Source organism: Oncorhynchus masou, unplaced genomic scaffold (assembly GCF_036934945.1).
Source record: "Oncorhynchus masou masou isolate Uvic2021 unplaced genomic scaffold, UVic_Omas_1.1 unplaced_scaffold_2557, whole genome shotgun sequence".
NCBI classification, from domain to species: domain Eukaryota; kingdom Metazoa; phylum Chordata; class Actinopteri; order Salmoniformes; family Salmonidae; genus Oncorhynchus; species Oncorhynchus masou.
Window position 1 is genome coordinate 1,537 of NW_027009002.1, and position 11,736 is coordinate 13,272.

The 11,736-nt window shown below is 41.3% G+C and overlaps 1 long non-coding RNA gene across 1 annotated transcript; it reads right to left on the bottom strand.

Moving 5' to 3' along the window:
* Positions 1-8,608: 8,608 nt before the first annotated feature.
* Positions 8,609-10,015, bottom strand: LOC135533650 (uncharacterized). The gene is made up of 4 exons (XR_010454565.1): positions 9,932-10,015; positions 9,607-9,697; positions 9,424-9,519; positions 8,609-8,953 (listed from the first exon to the last, which is right to left on the bottom strand). It is a non-coding gene; the product is annotated as an uncharacterized LOC135533650 (long non-coding RNA).
* Positions 10,016-11,736: the final 1,721 nt, after the last annotated feature.

An 11,736-nucleotide genomic window follows, 5' to 3' on the forward strand; every position in this document is an offset into this window, starting at 1 on the left:
TCTAGCTCCCTTCTCGTCTAGTTTAACCTGGGTAGTTGCTAGCTAGTTTGCGCATTACTATGCTCACCCTAGCTAGCATTAGACACAAGGCTTCTACTAGCTAGCTTAAAGTGGCTAGCTCATGGGAAAGCAAGCTAACCACACTTGCATTTCTACCTGCACAAATGGTTGCATTAGTATGGCTAGATAACTCGGGAATGAGTTCCCTACCTGCCCAGACTGTAGTATTGCTAGCTCTCTCGTTCTCTCGTTTAGTAAAACCTACTTTCACTCATTTGTGATGACTAGACTGAATGGTTTAGCCTCACGGCATTACCATCATGGAAAATGTTGAACAACGCACCAATGCTGTTCTCTTCAGCTAGCACCTTGCTAGCTATAACTTACCCTTAGCCTCACGAGGTGGTAGCTAGCTGGCTAGCTTCACGGCTATGGCGTTCATACACAGTGCTCACTTCAGTTAGCCATTAGCTGCAAGACATCTAATAAGCTAGCTCACGCCTGTCGAGGCTAATTCACAGCAATGCTGAAAAGCCAGCTACTACTGACCAGACAGCTTCTCTTGTTTTCGTTGGCTAAACTGACCAGCTACACCTCACTAGCCACTTTAAACAATGCCACATAATATAGTGTTTACATACCCTACATTACTCATCTCATATGTATATAGTGTACTCTATACCATCTACTGCATCTTGCCTATGCCGTTCTGTACCATCACTCATTCATATATTTTTATGTACATATTATTCATCCCTTTACACTTGTGTGTATAAGGTAGTTGTTGTGGAATTGTTAGGTCAGATTACTCGTTGGTTATTACTGCATTGTAGGAACTAGAAGCACGAGCATTTCGCTACACTCGCATTAACATCTGCTAACCATGTGTATGTGATAAATAACATTTTATTTGATTTGTCTAGGGTCTCCTGTTGGTTCGATGACGCAGTCCGTTAGCTGGCGTAGAAACTCTTCGCTCATGCCTGTCAGTGGGTGTAGTGGGCTTCTGTTAGATAAAAAGAATCACAGCCACCGAAAAGGGGATTGATTGTGGTCTAGCCTCAAGATGCCTGCATTCTCCACCAGTTGTGACGGATCAGCTAGTCCAAAACACCCTAGCACAGGCGGGAGCCATGTCATGAACAGGCCAGAGGCAGTGATTGTGGTTCCTTTTCCATTGTCACTAAACAGGTTATTTCGCCCAAACAAATAATTCTAGTACAAGGTAGCGTCCAACACTGAAAAACAGCAAAAAATAGAATAAACATAAACTAAGTAGCTGAACAAAAGGCCATGGCCAAAAAGGGAACACAAAATGTCTCTCCTTGTCGACACATAATATTTACAGGGGGAAAACCTTCCCTCTATCTATACCCTGCCTCCTTTACCATAGAGCCAGGGTGTCTCAGACAAAGAAGCTTTCTCTGCGGTAGGAAGGGCCGACGTCCTCACAGGTCCACGTGTCTGCTCCCAATCCACCCCGAGTTCATCTCCTGGCACACCAATAAAGAGGGAGACATCAAGTGGGCCCAGATAGGCATTAGTTGGCTTTAAACTGAGTACCTGTCACCCGAGGAGGGAGCTGTCATGTTGTCTTCCTCCGGCTGGTCACTGAACTATCACAATACATATAAAGTCGGTAGTGAAACTCTCCACACCCTGGGACAGTGTTCACATTTTGCTTCGTTAACATTTCATCTCAAAATGGAATAATCCGATCTACACGACCTACTCCACAATTTAAAAGGTAAAGAAAAATGATAGAAACATTTTGTAAGTCTTCATACCCCCAGAGTAAACGTTGGTGGAAGCACATTTGGTATCCATTACAGCTATGAATCATTTTGAATAATATTGTACCAACTTTGCACAACTATTATTGCATTTTATCCAATATTTTTGTCAAAATTGCTCAAGCTCAATACATTTATGTGGTGGTCATTGATGGACAGAAATATTCAAACCTTGTCTCTGATTTTCATGCAAATTTAAGTCAGGACTTGTCAGGATGGATCACTCAAGACCCCTTGGAAAGGCATTCTGGTGTCTTTGAGATAATAAAAATGTGTTATCCCACTGAAAATACAACTGTATCCCATTTGCCATGTTTGTGTCTGTACATGTTGCCACTGAGGAATGAAGTAACTTGGTGGAAAATATTCTTAAGGGTTTTTCTACATAAAAGATCATACACAATTATTGCGTGGTCATCTCTGATGTTTTCCTCAGCTTTCATAAACGATTACAGCCAGATCACAGACATGAGTATAAGACAATGGGTGTTGTTTTGTGAATATTACAGTATTTTTAAGTAGGCAATCAGCAGTAGAAACAATAACAAAGTGTATTCCCAGCCCCTGTTTCAGTAACAATTGGGGGATCAAATAAAATATTATTGTATTTGTCAAATGTTTTATAAACATTGTAGACTATCAGTGAAACGCTTACTAACGGTCCTTCCCAACAATGCAAAAAGAAACAAAACAGAGAAATAATTTAAAATTAAACATGCAATAATAAAAGTAATAATAAATACACAATGAGTAACGATAACTTGGCTATATTCACTGGGTACTGGATCCGAGTCGATGTGCAGGGGTAATTGAGGTAGATACTGTATGTACATTTTTTTCCCTTTTTTTCCCACCTTTATTTAACCAGGTAGGCCAGTTGAGAACAAGTACTCATTTACAACCTCGACCTGGCCAAGATAAAGCAAACGAGTGCGACACAATTAACAACACAGAGTTACATTTGGAATAAACAAATGTACAGTCAATAACACAATAGAAAAAACGATTTATACCGTGTGTGCAAACTAGGTAAGATTAGGGCGGTAAGGCAATAAATAGGCCGTAGTGGCGAAGTATTTAAAATTAATCAATTAAACACTGGAGTGATAGATGTGCAGATGATGAATGTGCAAGGAGAGATACTGTGGTGCAAAGAAGCAAAAAAAAAAATAACAATATGGGGATGAGGTAATTGGTTGGGCTGTTAACAGATGGGCTATGTACAGGTGCAATGATCTGTAAGCTGCTCTGACAGCTGGTGCTTAAAGTTATTGAGGCAGATATGAGTCTCCAGTTTCAGTGATTTTTACAATTCGTTCCTGTCATTGCCAGCAGAGAACTGAAGGAAAGGCGGCCAAAGAAGGAATTGGCTTTGGGGATGACCAGTGAAATATACCTGCAGGAGTACATGCTACGGGTGGGTGCTGCTATGGTGAACAGTGAGCTGAGATAATGAGGGGCTTTACCTAGCAAAGACTTATAGATGACCTGGATCCAGTGGGTTTAGCGATGATTATGAAGCGAGGGCCAGCCAACGAGAGCATACAGGTCACAGTGGTGGGTAGTATATGGGGCGTTGGTGACAAAACGGATGGCACTTCAATTTGCTGAGTAGAGTGTTGGAGGCTATTTTGTAAATGACATCACCGAAGTCAAGGATCGGTAGGATAGTCCGTTTCAAGAAGGTATGTTTGGAAGAATGAGTGAAGGATGCATTGTTGCGAAATAGGATGCCGATTCAAGATTTCATTTTGGATTGGAGATGCTTAATGTGAGTCTGGCAGGAGAGTTTACAGTCTAACCAGACACCTAGGTATTTGTAGTTGTCCACATATTCTATGTCAGATCCGTTCAGAGTAGTGATATGCGGGCAGAGATCGGTTGAAGAGCATGCATTTAGTTTAACTTGCATTTCAGAGCAGTTGGAGGCCATGGAAGGAGAGTTGTATGGCATTGAAGCTCATCTGGAGGTTAGTTAACACAGTGTCCAAAGAAAGGCCAGAAGTATACAGAATGGTGTTGTCTGCGTGAGGTGGATCAGAGAATCACCAGCAGCAAGAGCGACATCATTGGTGTATACAGAGAAAAGAGTCGACCTGAGATTTGAACCTGTGGATCCCCCAAAGAGACTGCCAGAGGTCCGGACAACAGGCCCACCGATTTGACACTCTGAACTCTGTCTGAGAAGTTGTTGGTGAACCGGTGAGGCAGTCATTTTAGAAATGAAGGCTGCCGATAAGAATGTGGTGATCGGCAGAGTCGAAAACCTTGGCAAGGTCGGTACTGTCTTTTATCTATGGCGGTTATGATATCGTTTAGGACCTTGAGCGTGGCTGAGGTGCACCCATGACCAGCTCGGAAACCAGGTACGGTGGGATTCAAAATGGTCGGTGATCCGTTTGTTAACTTGGCTTTCGAAGACCTTAGAAAGGAAGGGTAGGATAGATATAGGTTTGTAACAATTTGGGCTTAGAGTGTCTTCCCCTTTGAAGATGGGGATGACCGTGGCAGCGTTCCAGTATTTTGAGATCTCAGATGATACGAGAGGTTGAACAGGATAGTAATAGGGGTTGCAACAATTGTGGCGGATAATTTTAGAAAGAAAGGGTCCAGATTGTTTAGCCCAGCTGATTTGTAGGGGTCCAGATTTTGCAGTTCTTTCAGAACATTAGCTATCTGGATTTGGGTGAAGGAGAAATGGGGAGGCTTGGCAACGGTGAGAGACTTGTTTCTGGAAAGGTGGATTTTTAAAAGTAGAAGCTCAAATTGTTTGGGCACAGACCTGGATAGTATGACAGAACTCTGCAGGTTATCTCTGTAGTATTAGATTGCAACCGGCCCCCTTTGGCGGTTCTATGTTGTCGGAAAATGTTATAGTTAGGGATGGAAATTTCAGGATTTTTGGTGGCCTTCCTAAGCCAGGATTCAGACACGGTTAGGACATCTGGTTTGGCAGAGTGTGCTAAAGCAGTGAATTAAACAAACTTAGGAGGAGGCTTCTGATGTTGACATGCATGAAACCAAGGCTTTTATGGTTACAGAAGTCAACAAATGAGAGCGTCTGGGGAATGGGAGTGGAGCTCGGCGCTGCAGGGCCTGGATTAACCTCTACATCACCAGAGGAACAGAGGAAGAGTAGGATAATGGTACGGCTAAATGCTATAAGAACTGGTCATCTAGTTTGTTCGGAACAGAGAGTAAAAGCAACAGGTTTCTGGGCGCAGAAGAATAGATTCAAGGCATAATGTACAGATGGTAGGATGTGAAAACGTTGGAGGTTAACCTAGGCACTGAGTGACGATGAGAGAGGTTTTGTCTCTAGAGACACCATTTTAACCAGGTGAGGTCACCGCATGTGTAGGAGGTGGATCAAAAGGGCTAGCTAAGGCATATTGAGCAGAGCTGGAGGCTCCACAGTGAAATAAGACAATAATTACAAACTAAAACAGCAATGGACAAGGCATATTGAAATTAGGGATAGCCGAGTGATCATAGGGTCCAGTGAGTAGCCAGCAGGCGGGCCTTAGAGGAGCATCGCAATGGAAGAGTCAGGCTGTTACATCTGCAGATGGTTCAGGGTCCAGCCCATTTGGCAAACTAGGTATTGTAGCCCACAGAATTGGTTGAAGGACATCTTCAGCTAGACGGAAGGTGGGCCTAGCTCTGGGCTAGCTCCAGGATAACTGGTGCTTGCTTCAGGACAGGGACGTTAGCCAGGAGTAGCCACTCAGATAGCAGCTAGCTAGCTATTTTTTACCTTTATTTAACTAGGCAAGTCAGCTAAGAACAAATACTTATTTTCAATGACAGCCTAGGAACAGTGGGTTAACTGCCTGTTCAGGGGCAGAAAGACAGATTTGTACCTTGTCAGTTCGGGATTTGAACTTGCAACCTTCCGGTTACTAGTCCAACGCTCTAATCACTAGGCTACCCTTCCGCCGTAATGATCTGGTAGCGGGCCACAGCAAGCAGGCTAGCAGACAGGCCTTCAGGGGACGAAACGACAGAGGAGCCTGTTGAAACCTCCTCGGGAGGATTACGTCGCTAAACCAGTTGTGATGGATCGGCGGGGCTCCGTGTTGACAGTTAAAGGGGTCCAGGCCAAATGTCAAAAAATGTATTGTAGCCCAATGAGTGGCTGATGGACCTCTTTAGCTTGCCGGGAGATGGTGACTAGCATTAGGCTAGCTCCAGGCTAACTACTGCTTGCTTCGGGACAGAGACGTTAGCCAGGAGTAGCCACTCAGATAGCAGCTAGCTAGCTGCGATGATCCAGGTGAAAAGGTTCAGAGCTTGATGTAGGAATCCGGAGATGTGGTGGAGAGGAAGCAGTCCGATATGCTCTGGGTTGAATAGCGCTGTGCAGACTGGCAGGAGTTTTCCGGGCTGAGGTTAGCTGTTGACCGCTAGCAGTGGCTAACCGACTACTAGCTAGTAACTAGTTAGCTGGCTTGCTTCTGTCGGGGGATCCGGTTCTAAAGTATAGAAAATAGCAGATTAATACAACATTGGGTGAGGTGGTTTGCAGGAGAGTATGTAGAAATTGAGGTTAAAAATAAATAAAAATATATACTAAATATATACAGAGAAAAAAAGATATATACACAGGACACGACAAGACAAAGACAAAGACGTCTGACTGCTACCCCCTCTTGGAAAAAAATATAACTAGGAATAATGTGACAAATAATCAACAGTAGCAGCAACATATGTAATGAGTGAAAAAGTTAGTGCAAAATGGTCCAATGCAGATAGTCCAGTTTGCTATTTGGTTAACTTTTTAACTAGCTATTTTGTAGTCTTATGACTTGGGAGTAGAAGCTGTTCAGGGTCCTGTTGGTTCAAGACTTGGTGCATTGTCACTGCTTGTCATATGGTAGCAGAGACAACAGTCTGTAGAAATGTAACCACTCTCCAAATCATAGACAGAGCTATGGATGCGAGGACTGACCATACATTATATTAAAATTATAGTTGTAAGCAATATTTTGAGGCTATATAGTTGTTTGTTTACATGTACTTCTTTTCCAAACATTGGATTAAATCAAGCTTGTATTTTGGGTTCTTATGGGTTACAAAGGTGGCATGACGCAAGAATCAATGTGTACATATCATTAATTAAATAGTCAAAAATGTATATAGCAACTGCTCATTGTCCTTTAACCAATTTCCACCCAGGAAATAGTGTCTGTAGGTGCTGTCACAAAGTCCAAATTCAACACAGTTGTCATTGACTTGTTGGATATTGATTTCCCAGTGAGAAAAACTTTTTCTGTACTGTATTTGGGAAAACCTCAACAAACAAACAAGGAGAGAAGCTGAAAACTCCAAAAACCATCCCAAATTAAAAGTTAATGGGATTCTAACTTAAGACTGTAATTTTATATCCACCATTATTAAAAATGTCCTTGTAGACTCTGTCAGGGAACTGTCTTAAGGATTTTCAAACAAGACCTCAACTCTCACTCCTATGGAAAATAGCAAATCAATATTCAGAATATCTGAAGTTTCAGCATCAGCAGTGGACAGTGTTATCAGCTGCTTCACGAACTCTAGAACAAATATTTACAGTGCGTTCAGAAATTATTCACACCCCTCGAATATTTCCAAATGTTATTGTGTTACAGCCAGAAATTAAAATGGATTAAATTGAGATTAGTCACTGGCCTACACACAGTTCCCCATAATGTCCAAGTGGAAATGTTTTTTTATTTTATTTTTAATTTCCACAAATTAATTTGAAAATGAACAACTGAAATGTCTTGAGTCAATAAGTATTCAACACCTTTGTTATGACAAGCCTAAATCAGTTAAGGAGTGAAAATGTCCTTATTAAGTCACATAATAAGTTGCATGGACTCACTCTGTTTGTAATAATAGATTCCTACATGACAACCTCATCTCTGTACCCCGCACATACAATTATCTGTAAGGTCCCTCAGTCGAGCAGTGAATTTCAAACACAGATTCAACCACAGATACCAGGGAGGTTTTTCAATGCCTCGCAAAGACGGGCACCTATTGGTACATGGATAGAAAAAAGCATGGGGAAGTTATTAAATAACGAAATGACATCAAACACCAGGCCAAATCTACACTGGAGTTGCTTAACAAGAAGACAGTGAATATTCCTGAGTGGCCGAGATACAGTTTTGACTTAAATCTGCTTGAAAATCTATAGCGAGACTTGAAAATGGTTGTCTAGCAATGATCAACAACCAATTTGACAGAGCTTGAAGAATTAAGAAAATAATATAATGGACAAATATTGTACAATCCAGGTGTGCAAGTTCTTAGAGACCTGTCCAGAAAGACTCTGTAATCACTGCCAAATGTGATTCCAACATTTGTTGTGAATACTTATGTAAATTAGATATTTCTGTATTTCATTTTCAATAAATTAGAAAAAATACCTATAAACATGTTTTCACTTTGTCATTGTGGGGATAATGTGTGTAGATAAGTGACAAAGGTTTTTTCCCCATTTTGAATTCAGGATGTAGCTTATTAGAAGATCCAGGATATGTTACTGCTGTTATCAAGCTCACTCAACGAAGCTAACTCTCAAGACGGTACGTCTAGTGTGTGTGTGGATATGTGTACTACTATTACTGCTCAGTGTAATCTGATGTAATTTGCTCTGCATGCACTGCATCTGTATTATGGTCAAGTTCACATTGTTCACACTGAATAGAAACATGAAATAAACTATATCATGAAACATGTATGCTGTAATTGAAAAACTGCTAAACATGTCAAATAAATAAAAAATGACTAAACATGTCTTATGCTTGATAGTTTATTGGAGGATCACAATATGTCAAGTCAACCATACAACCATACAATTATTTATCCACTAACTTGACCAATCAACTGTCATGTGTCAGGACATAAAGTACATGTTTATGGATAAAACATATTTTCTTCAGAATGTTGATGAGTTCTTCTCAGTACCAAAGTACCAATTAACTGTATTACTGTTGTTTATTTGACAATCATTGATGGGTGGGTGTTGGAATGATTCACTGAGGTAATGTTAGTGATGACTTCAGAGGTGATAGCTGATTCCATATGGAGACTGAAAAGGATCCTTGGCATCCCCATGCTGGTCGCTTCTCACCCAACAAGGTTCTTGGCTGCGTTCCAAAGCTCGCCCCAAACTGTCGAATACAGCTTTAAATCATCATTATGGAAAATACCTTTTTTAAAGCTAAACATTTGAAAATGACAACAACATTTTCAAAACATATCACAATTATAAGTGACTACCTTTTAAACTTACTGTTGTAAGACCAGTATTTGACAACCATTTAAAAAATATTTTCCCTCTACGGAACATGATGCTAATTAACTGTAGAGATGGAGTTAGCCATGTTACTCCTCAGCATTTCCTACCACCCTCTGCTAACCTCCCGTTGACAATTTACTGTTGCTCAGACAGACAGACAGACAGACAGACAGACAGACAGACAGACAGACAGACAGACAGACAGACAGACAGACAGACAGACAGACAGATAGATAGATAGATAGATAGATAGATAGATAGATAGATAGATAGATAGATAGATAGATAGATAGATAGATAGATAGATAGATAGATAGATAGATAGATAGATAGATAGCTCACATGCTGCTTCATCTTCAGAGGGGCTGGTCTTCAGAGTAGCCAACTTTGCCAAAAAGGCAGTCTTTCCATTTTTTACATCATCCTTCTGCAGGAGAGCTGAGGAAGAAATATTTTTCATTTTACTAGATTTTATCAGATTAAACCCGGGCAGTAAAGTAGTACACATTTACAAACAAGACATACCTTCCTCAGAGTTATCTTCTTTGAGGGAGCTTGCTAACAGGACACCCACTAGAGCGAACAGCAGTAACATACTCTGGATCTTCATCGTTTACTAAAGCACATAGAGCACAACTTGTTAACACGCACACACGCACACACACACACACACACACACACACACACACACACACACACACACACACACACACACACACACACACACACACACACACACACACACCACACACCCCTACACCTCTCCATCCATTCCTACCTGTCCACTTGTATACACCTGCCCACTCCTATACACCTTTGCAAAGAAGATTCTCAGTGAAAACAAAAATACCTCTTTCAGTTGGACGATGCTGTCTGATTGATGGCTGTTTATCTGGATGATGTCTTCTGGACGTCAGTAGTAATGTGGCGTCTCTCTGCCCTCTGCAGCCCTGTTTTATACTCTTTCTGCAGATGCTGTACCTGCCCCACCCACCCACACCTCTCACAGCCGATTAACAAGCAAAATGATATTACTCCCATGGCTATAACCGCAATCATGCACAGCCTGAAGTTTATGACCTCCCTCCAGGCAAAACTTCTGTCAATATTATGGTTTCCTAGTTATTTCAACTGAATTTGTGACCTGGAGCTTGGATAGACTTGAATTTATAAATGGTGGTAGCACTTTATTTTAAGGTTGTATCCATAATCCATTCATAACACATTTATGAATCCAATCATTACACCTTTTATTTATTTTATTGAAACTTTATTTAACCAGGTTAGTCTCGTTAAAATAAAAATCTCATATTCAAGAGAGACCTGGAACAAGACTGCAGCATCAAATCATATTGTATTTGTTACATAGGCCGAAAACAACAGGTGTAGGTAGACCTTACAGTGAAACGCTTACTTACGAGCCCTTAACCAACAATGTCGTTTTAAGAAAAATAAGTGTTAAGAAAGTATTTACAAAAAATAAATGGATGTAAAAAAATGACAAAAAAACAAAAAGATGAAGACGAAAAATAGATAACAAACAAATAATTAAGGAGCACAATAAAAAAACAGCTAGGTGGCTGGAATCTTTGGAAATCTTTAGAGCCTTCCTCTGACACCGCCTGGTATAGATGTCCTGGATGTCAGGAAGCTTGGCCCCAGTGATGTACTGGGCTGTATGCACTACCCCCTGTAGCAACTTGTGGTCGGAGGCCTAGCAGTTGCCATACCAGGCGGTGATGCAACCAATCAGGATGTTCTCGATGGTGCAGCTGTTTAAAACTTTTTGAGGATCTGAGGACCCATGCCAAATCTTTTCATTCTCCTGAAGGGGAATAGGCATTGTTGTGCCTTCTTCACAACTGTCTTGTTGTGTTTGGACCATAGTTTGTTGGTGATGTAGACACCAAAGAACTTGAAGCTCTCAACCTGCTCCACTATAGCCCTGTCGATGAGAATGTGGTCGTGCTCGGCCCTCCTTTTCCTGTCGTCCACAATCATCTCCTTTGTCTTGATCACGTTGAGGTAGATGTTGTTATCCTGGCACCATACTATCAGATTACCTTGGTGTTCTTGGGCACAGTTATGGCTGTCTGCTTGAAACATGTTGGTATTACAGACTCAGTCATGGAGAGGTTGAAAATGTCAGTAAAGACACTTGCCAGGTGGTCAGCACACGTTCGGAGTACCCGTCCTGGTAATCCACCTGTTTCAAGGTCTTACTCACATCGGCTATAAGAGAGCGTAATCACAGTCGTCCGGAACATGCGCTCATGCATGCTTCAGTGTTGCTTTCCTCGAAGCGACCATACAAGTAATTTAGCTCGTCTGGTTGGCTCAACCCATCAGTTTCAGACAAACAGCCACATGACATGAACCAGACGAAGATATATCAATAATAAAAGCTGCACGTCAGTAATGTACATGTACACAACACAAGTCAGAAAAAAACTGAATGCAAAACGTCAAAAGACAGGCTCACTATGGTATCAAAATGCTTCAGGTAAAACAACATCCTTGCATCAATAAGGCAACGCCGACTAGTGACATCGATAACAACTAGAAACAACAAAATGCCTCAACAACTTGTTCATCTATTTGTGCTTTGAACTTCTCTAGGGACACCAGACCCTGGAGCTTTAGGTTGGCTTGGAG